This window comes from Pseudochaenichthys georgianus, unplaced genomic scaffold, assembly GCF_902827115.2.
Source record: "Pseudochaenichthys georgianus unplaced genomic scaffold, fPseGeo1.2 scaffold_844_arrow_ctg1, whole genome shotgun sequence".
Taxonomy (NCBI): Eukaryota; Metazoa; Chordata; class Actinopteri; order Perciformes; family Channichthyidae; genus Pseudochaenichthys; species Pseudochaenichthys georgianus.
In genome coordinates, this window is record NW_027263388.1 from 37,501 (window position 1) to 45,803 (window position 8,303).

General features: G+C 49.4%; 6 non-coding genes and 1 pseudogene across 6 annotated transcripts; 5 read left to right on the top strand and 2 right to left on the bottom strand.

Moving 5' to 3' along the window:
* Positions 1-351: 351 nt before the first annotated feature.
* On the bottom strand, positions 352-424 carry trnav-aac (transfer RNA valine (anticodon AAC)). Its single transcript has one exon. It is a non-coding gene; the product is annotated as a tRNA-Val (tRNA).
* Positions 425-1,303: 879 nt separating this feature from the next.
* On the bottom strand, positions 1,304-1,374 carry trnag-gcc (transfer RNA glycine (anticodon GCC)). The gene has a single exon. It is a non-coding gene; the product is annotated as a tRNA-Gly (tRNA).
* Positions 1,375-1,531: 157 nt separating this feature from the next.
* On the top strand, positions 1,532-1,641 carry LOC117444588 (U5 spliceosomal RNA). Its single transcript, XR_004551820.1, has one exon. It is a non-coding gene; the product is annotated as a U5 spliceosomal RNA (small nuclear RNA).
* A 207-nt stretch (positions 1,642-1,848) lies between these two features.
* On the top strand, positions 1,849-1,965 carry LOC117444581 (U5 spliceosomal RNA). The gene has a single exon (XR_004551815.1). It is a non-coding gene; the product is annotated as a U5 spliceosomal RNA (small nuclear RNA).
* Positions 1,966-2,113: 148 nt separating this feature from the next.
* LOC117444579 (U2 spliceosomal RNA) lies at positions 2,114-2,194 on the top strand (annotated as a pseudogene).
* Positions 2,195-7,133: 4,939 nt separating this feature from the next.
* Positions 7,134-7,317, top strand: LOC117444577 (U2 spliceosomal RNA). Its single transcript, XR_004551813.1, has one exon. It is a non-coding gene; the product is annotated as a U2 spliceosomal RNA (small nuclear RNA).
* Positions 7,318-7,581: 264 nt separating this feature from the next.
* On the top strand, positions 7,582-7,698 carry LOC117444583 (U5 spliceosomal RNA). Its single transcript, XR_004551817.1, has one exon. It is a non-coding gene; the product is annotated as a U5 spliceosomal RNA (small nuclear RNA).
* Positions 7,699-8,303: the final 605 nt, after the last annotated feature.

Here is an 8,303-nt window from a genome sequence, read left to right on the forward strand (position 1 = left end):
CAAGCAAGGCAAGAAATCCCTTTATATTTTCCATTGTGACCAGACACATTTTGAGCAGGAACGAAAATAAAGTAATTGGTTGCAGAATTGAAGTACCCTAAGCACAACTGCTATTAACAACCTTCAGTTGTTCAAAGGACGACAAGCCTCTTCGATTTGAATACACAGAGAGCCAAAGCCGTACAATTCACAAGCCATGCTCAACAAACAATTGTCTTGCTCATCCAACAATTGTCTTGAAAAGACTCAACATTCTACTGCCATATTTCTGAAAGTTCTTTTTACTCTATCTAGATTCCCGATAACTTTTCTTGGTTGAGTTCTTTGAAGTTGATCGGGATCAAAGAAGAGTGTTTCTGCCCGGTTTTGAGCCGGGGACCTTTCGCGTGTTAGGCGAACGTGATGACCACTACACTGCAGAAACTGCTGATGTTAAGTACACATTTGCACCTAGATGCAACATTGATATTTAATTGAAAACCTTCAAAACGACGGACCCCTTGTTGATTTCTGAGACTCTGAGAGATTTTACACTGGATCCAGTCACGGCTGAAGTGTCATTGACTTTCGTGACAGCAACTGTATACTGGACCTAAATGCTATCCTGGATATGACCTGTAACCCCTCAAAGAGCGCCACCTGGGGTTGACGTGCTAGGACTGCTGCTAGAGCATTCCTCGTTAGTATATTGGACAGTATCTCTGCTTGTCACGCAGAAGACCGTAGTTCGATTCCCCGATGGGGATCATTTTCAATAACAGCCGGCCTTTATTCAACAAAGGAGGCAAGCATCAATCAACTCATGAACGAGGATGCCACCAAGAGGCCCTTGTAAACACTTTCAGATAAGCGCTTACCTGAACCATGGCAACTGAACTTTCGTACGGTCATCATTATAACAATCATGACAGAGCTACCAAGTGCATGCTGAATTGAAGTACCCTAAGCATGAACCCTGAAATTCTACACCAGTGTACTACATATAGCGGGGAACATTTGCTGTGAATATCAGTTGCGTCACTCAAATGCTTGATTTTATATCAATATTATTCCAATGAAAAGCTAATTTGTCCAAAAGTGCTACTAATTCATATCTTTTGATAACAACGTCTAATCGGTTCGGGCTCAATGGCTTTTCCCCACCTCTAATTATTCCGCATCCAATGGTACCCTCTTTGAGTCTCTAGGACTTCAGGGGGCGGAGCTAGGGCAGTCAGACGCCAATGGCAGTAATGTTTGCTGTAGCAGAGTCCAAGTGGTGTAGGCATTATACTTTATTTTCAGACAACAAAGAACTGTCTATTGCATTGGCCGGGAATCGGACCCGGGTCTCCCACGTGGCAGGTGAGAATTCTACCACTGAACCACCAATGCTGAATTATAAAGCCACCATAGGGCAGTTGAGGCGAAAAGTTCAGCCAACAAAGACTGTTTTTCAAGCAACCACGCTTCTATAGCCAAATGGGCCACCGCGAGGGCTTGGACTGGGACAACTATGGTGGTGTCTGTTCTCGAGGACGGCCTCCACAATAACTCTGGTTTCTCTTCAAAGCGTATAAGTCTTTCGCCTTTTACTAAAGACTCTCCTGCCTTGTAGAAAAACAAACAAAGACTCATCTCGAAACCAAAACAGATGGTTTCAATTGAGGGCGGAAACTGCAGCACATCAGCAGCGGATCTTTTTTGGACAAAATGCCAAAGAAGCCACAGGTGAGAGCCACGAACCATGCTAGCGCAGCTGGGGGAAAGGGTGTGGCCTGGGATGTGGAAAAGCCAAGTGAGGGTCACCGCGAGGGCTTGGACTGGGACAACTATAGTGGTGTCTGTTCTCGAGGATGGCCTCCACAATTACTCTGGTTTCTCTTCAAAGCGTATAAGTCTTTCGCCTTTTACTAAAGACTTCCGTGGAGAGGAACAACTACGAGTTCAACCTATTTTTGGTAGGCTTGGCCATTTGGCTGAGCATTCTGAGTTTGTGAAAGACAAGAGCAGTCATTAGCACCTGGGCGATCCAAGCTACCCAGTGCCTATGTTATGCCAGGTCAAAAGAGCCGCACCAAGACCTGCGGCGACTGCGCAACGAGTCTGTCTCCCGCAGCAAACTTTAAGGGTCATCGCTTCTCGGCCTTTTGGCTAAGATCAAGTGTAGTATCTGTTCTTATCATTTTTTCCAGGAAGGACATTTCGATTCACGAGGAGAAAGGAGCGATGGCCGGGAGGGCCGACGATGGTCAGCCGATCCCAAGAGTCGGGCTGAGATTCACACTGCGTTTTCAGGCAGTTGTTGCGGCGGAAGATGTCGTGTCGAGGACATGGTTCTGCAGGAAAGTCATCATGGAGCAGCTAAATCTGAAGGTCGATGCCATCTACTGCCTACAATGGAACCAGCAGGAGAAGGCTTTTGACGTCACCCTAAAGGACGAGCAAGTATACACGAAAGTTGCTAAGGACTGCGTTGCTGCTGCTATGCTAAAGCCGCTAGCCTGCTACAAGGTTTTAAATTTGGACAGACCAAATTTCAGGACAATCACGGTACACATGTTTAATCCCTTTGTGACTGACAAAGCGCTGGCTGATTTTTTGAGGCTGTATGGGGAAGTGCTAACTGCAGCAAGGCATGTCAAGGACACCTTGGGGATCTGGACAGGTCGAAGGCAGTTCCAGGTGCTTCTTAAATCTGATCCAGAGAGTTTTGGCGGCCTCAAGCACCCGCCTGCCTCCTTCAGCCTTGGAGCAGATCGAGGGTACCTATTCTACCCGCGCCAGCCAGCTTTCTGCAGGCGATGCAGACAATCAGGCCATGTGGATGGAGTGTGCAGTGGCGCCAGCTGCCGCTTTTGTGGCCAAAGAGGACATGAGGCCAAAGACTGTACAGTGCCAAAGGCCTGCCATGGCTGCGGTGGGATCGACCATCTATACCGAAGCTGTCCCGAGCGCAGGAGGACGTTTGCGGAGGTAGCCGGGGCCAACAACCGGAAGGAAACGGAGTTCGAGGACCTTCTGGAAGGGCTTATTCAGTGCCAGAAGGCTATATTTTCAGAGAGCACGGGGGGGACCGTGACAGTGGAGCAGGGACCAGGAGGCGGCTCGGGGGCTGACAGCGTGGACAATGGCCCTGTGGGGAATACAGACTCAACTGTAGCAGCCGAGGTGGGTGTCAAGACTGGGGCACGTAAAATAGCTTTCGGAACAGAGGTTTCAGCAGACAATGGGGACTGCTCGCAGATCGGAGACAACAAAAGGTCAAAGACTGAGGGAACAAGGAGGAAGGTGCAGGCCAAAGAGGTGGTGGGGGCGGTGGGTGAACGAGATGGGCAGCAGAAGAGGGAGGGACCAGTGAAGGACAGTGACCAGGGGAGGGGCAAAGTGGACGAAGGCCATGGTTTGGGTGGAGGGACGAAGGAGGAGGACCCAGGGGTTGTAGGGGCTGTGCTCCCATCAGGGTTGCCACTGGTCCGGGAGCTAACTGCTGAACCACTCCTGCAACCGCCTCCCTTGGGGGATGACACACAAGGAGGCGCGGTGTGTCCCTCCACCTCTTCAAGTATGCTTCCCGTGTTATGGGCCGACCAGATGGACAGTGACGACCCATATGCATCGTGAACATTGAGTGGGTAATCTTTACGTTGCTAAGGCTTAACATTACATCCTCATGACAAGTTATTTTGATGTTCTCACTTTGAATGTGAGAGGAATGAGGAACACTGTTAAAAGAAGGACTGTTTTTGATTTTGTAGGCACTTTGCATGTAGCCATAGTTTTTTTGCAAGAGGTCCATCTGAGAGACATGGGGGATGTGGGAATGTTTTCAAGGGAGTGGACGAAAGGGGACTCAATTTGGAGTGTAGGGGGGGTTCACTCTACGGGGGTTGGGATTTTGTTTTGTTATAAGGAAATAAGGGTGGAGGATGTTTTTGTTATTGACCAGGGCAGGGCAATAGGGGCAGACATCGTATGGGGAACAAGGAAGCTGCGGGTCATTGTGGTATATGGACCACAGGCGCCAGCAGAGCGGACTAATCTGTTTACATCAGTGGAGCCTTTTCTTGTTACCAATAGACAGGTAATTATAGGGGAGGATTTTAACGTTGAGCTGGGGAGGGGAGGGGATGCCAGCGACCAGTATATTTCACAACTCATGGTTAGATGTGGGTTGGTAGATGGGGGTAAGGGGGTCGAGCCACACATAGACAGCCCAACGTGGCGTAACTCAAGAGGCGTGGCAAAACGTTTGGACTATTTGTTTTTTTCCAGGTCATTAAACCTGATCACAGGTAAGACCATCCCTGTTTTCTTTTCTGACCACGATGGCCTGCTGTTTCGAGTAGATTTGGATGCACAAACGTTTGGGCCTGGTTACTGGCGCCTAAATGTCAGTGTTTTGGAGGAAAAGCTTTTCAACCAACAGTTCCCTTTGTTTTTTAAGGGAGTGTTGGGCCTCAAACCGCTGTGTCAGGGGATACTAGAGTGGTGGGAGGTAGCCAAGGACAGAATTAAGACCTTCTGCTTAGGTTATTGCAAAAGGAAGGCAAGACAGTCAAAGAGGGAGGTGTCTCATCTGCAGCGACTCCTAGAGCGTGAGTACGCAAAGGGGAACTGTGGTTCCACTATAAATGAAGATGTATGCGATTCTTTGAAGGCAAGGCTCAGACATGTCGCTGAAGGCAAGGCCCGGGCTTTCTTGGCGAGATCACGGTCAGAGTTCATTGAGCAGTCAGAAACATGTTCTGCTGCTTTTTTCAGCTCGGTACGGGGAAAAAAAGCAAGGCAGGTGGTGACAGGGTTTAGGGACAGTCAGGGTATTGTTGTGACCGAAGAGGGCCAGGTGGTGAGGGTTGCCACAGATCATTTCAGGGACAGTTTCAAGGAGAAAGATGTGGGAAGAGGGGATGATTTCCTGGAACTGCTTGAGCGCCAGGTTCCAGGGGACATAGTGCAGGCTTTAGAGCTCCCGCTAACGGTTAGCGAATTGGAGGGTGCGCTTAACAGAATGAACAAGGGTAAGGTGCCAGGAATCGATGGCTTACCTGTAGAATTGTATGCAAAGTTCTGGAGCATACTAGGGCCAGTATTGTTGGAGGTTCTGACAGAGGTGCTGCAGGCAGGAGAAATGAGCGGGTCTTTAGCCACCGGGGTGATCTCCCTCCTGTATAAGAAGGGAGATCGCACTGAAATAGGCAACTGGCGACCTTTGACCATGCTATGTGTGGACTATAAACTTCTGGCAAAAGTACTCACTGATAGGCTAGGCGAAGCAATGCCCCATTTGGTTCATGTTGACCAGACATGTGCAGTGCCAGGGCGTTCAACAAGATGGAACCTGCAGCTCCTAAGGGATGCGATAGCTTGGGCAGAGGACAGAAACCTGCCACTCATGCTGGTTGCTCTTGACCAAACCAAGGCTTTCGACAGGGTGCAGTGGAATTTTATGTTCAGCATATTGGAGAGGCTAGGGTTTGGTAAAGTCTTTATAAGGTGGTTGCGCACATTATACATGGACGTGGGGAGCAGGGTAGTAGTGAACGGATACCTAGGCGATGTTTTCCGGTTACAATCAGGTGTGAGACAAGGGTGCCCTCTCTCACCACTGCTCTATGTGCTCTATATGGAGCCTTTGGCTGCAGCCATCAGGGCCGACACAGGGGTCAGAGGGTTTCTAGTGCCTGGCAGTGGAGGTTTACGGGTGAAACTGTCCCAGTATGCAGATGACACCACTTTGCTGCTGGATAGGGATGAGTGCCTTATTCGTTCGCTGCAAATCATGGAGGACTTCGGCAGGGCATCCGGTTCCAAGCTTAATTGTGCAAAGTCCTCTGTGAAGTTTTTTGGGAAATGGAGGGAAAGGATGGATGTGCCAGGGGGTCTTGCTTGCTGCCCAGGGCCTATAAAAGTTCTGGGGGTCAGGTTTGAGTCTACTAAAAGTGCTACCCTGAGTTGGGCAAGACGGCTTGAGGTCGTAGAGAGGAAAGTGTCACTCTGGAAGAGTAGGCAGTTGACCTTCATAGGGAAGGTATTAGTGCTGAAGGTAGATATATTGCCATCCCTTGTATATCTCGCATACATATATCCGTTACCGGTCAGCATGAGGAGGCCTCTCATGCGCCTCTTGTTTGGCTTCATATGGGGTGGGAGATATGAGTATGTGGCAAGAGGCCGCATGCTGGCTGGGGTCGAAGCAGGGGGGAGAGATGTACCACATTTAACTCTGAAGATGGACTGCATCTTTGTTTCAACCTTATGTAGGGAAGTATCAGGCCCAGTAGTACATCCTTCTGTTTTTTTTATCCGCCTTTTCTTTTCTTATCAAGCAAGAGAGCTTATGGCCTGGAGCAATTTGGGGCCCAGGGCGGAACAGCAGCCATGGCACTACCGCCATGCAGCAAAGTGGCTTCGGGCTCACCCGGAGGCTGCCGGGCCAGAGGTAAAACTCAATCACAGAACCCTATATCAAGAAGCCAGAGAGAAAATCAATGTTGGTCCTGTTATTGGAATACCATCCAAAGTGTGGAGGAGGATCCAGCCGAAGGGACTGGACAATAGGCTGAAGGACCTTAACTGGCTGTGCCTGCTCAGGTGCCTGCCAGTGCGGGAAATCATGTACCGTCATGGATTGGCAAGGTCTCCGGTGTGCCCTAGGCCAGATTGTAAGGATGAAGAGACCATCAGACATGTCATGTGGGACTGTACATTCGCACAGGGAGCATGGAGAAGAGTAGAAGGGTGGTTAGGACAGAGTTTTCCTGGGTTTAAAATTACATGGGATGGGATTGAAAGGGGCTCGGGTCCTGGTAAATGTTGGGCAAGTTTCCCCGTTTGGCTAGTGGTAAGCCTGCTCAAGAGACATCTTTGGCTGGCTCGGCAGGATATTGCAAAGAACAAATGCTGCAGCAGCATAAGGGGGATAATAGGAAAAGTAAGGGCAGATATGAAGGGGAGAATGGAGAGGGACATTCTGAAATGGGGACAACACGCCGCTTTGGAAAGATGGAAGGGAGGTTTAGGGCTGGTGGGGTGAAGACCAGATCACCTAACTGTATTTGCATGTATGAAAAGTAAAAGTGTTATATGTGTTGTATTTAATGTCAATTGTTTACTTGTTTGTAAACTGTGTATATGAATGAAGTCAATTGAAGATTTGTTATAATAAAGAAAAAAAAAAAAAAATCTGTTCTTATCAGTTTAATATCTGATACGTCCCCTATACGGGGACTATATATTAAATGGATTTTTAACACTGGGAGCTGAAAGAGGGGCTTTCCCCGTTCACTCCACGCATCGACCCGGTATTGCAGCGCCTCCGGGAATGGTGCACCCATCTCCTGCCTTGTGGAAAAACAAACAAAGACGCATCTCGAAACCAAAACAGATGGTTTCAATTGACGGCAGAAACTTCAGCACATCAGCAGCGGATCTTTTTTGGACTCAATGCCAAAGAAGCCACAGGTGAGAGCCACGAACCATGCGAGCGCAGCTGGGGGAAAGGGTGTGGCCTGGGATGTGGAAAAGCCAAGTGAGGGCCACCGCGAGGGCTTGGACTGGGACAACTATGGTGGTGTCTGTTCTCGAGGACGGCCTCCACAATAACTCTGGTTTCTCTTCAAAGCGTATAAGTCTTTCGCCTTTTACTAAAGACTTCCGTGGAGAGGAACACCTACGAGTTCAACCTATTTTTGGTAGGCTTGGCCATTTGGCTGAGCATTCTGAGTTTGTGAAAGACAAGAGCAGTCATTAGCACCTGGGCGATCCAAGCTACCCAGCGCCTCTGTTACGCCAGGTCAAAAGAGCCGCACCAAGACCTGCGGCGACTGCGCAACGAGTCCGTCTCCCGCAGCAAACTTTAAGGGTCATCGCTTCTCGGCCTTTTTGCTTAGACAGCGATCACCTCCCCTTGGATGGAAAACTTTTGCCTGTTGTGGCTCTGGTTTTTTGTCTACATCTGGGAGGACATTATTCTGTATTTGTTTTGCATCATTGAGTTGTTGTTTTGTCTTTGATTTCTTGCAGATTCGTGACAGGCCTCGTTGGTGCTTTGGTCGCACACCTTGTCCTCTGGCCCCAGCGGCTGAACAAAGGAGGGACCCGGGACAAACCAACCCGGGACAAACCAACCTGGAACATCGGCCGCACACCTCATCGCCTGGGGCCAACAGCTGAACTAGGGAGGGGTGAGTACCCCTTTTGACCTGCGGTGCCTCTAACATGTCGGCCTACCATGCCGGCATGCAGAGGCACCATAGTGTGAGGTTCACTTTTGTGGAGAAAGATGGGAAGCAGCTGGCGCTGTCCAGACTGGACTTCTCCAG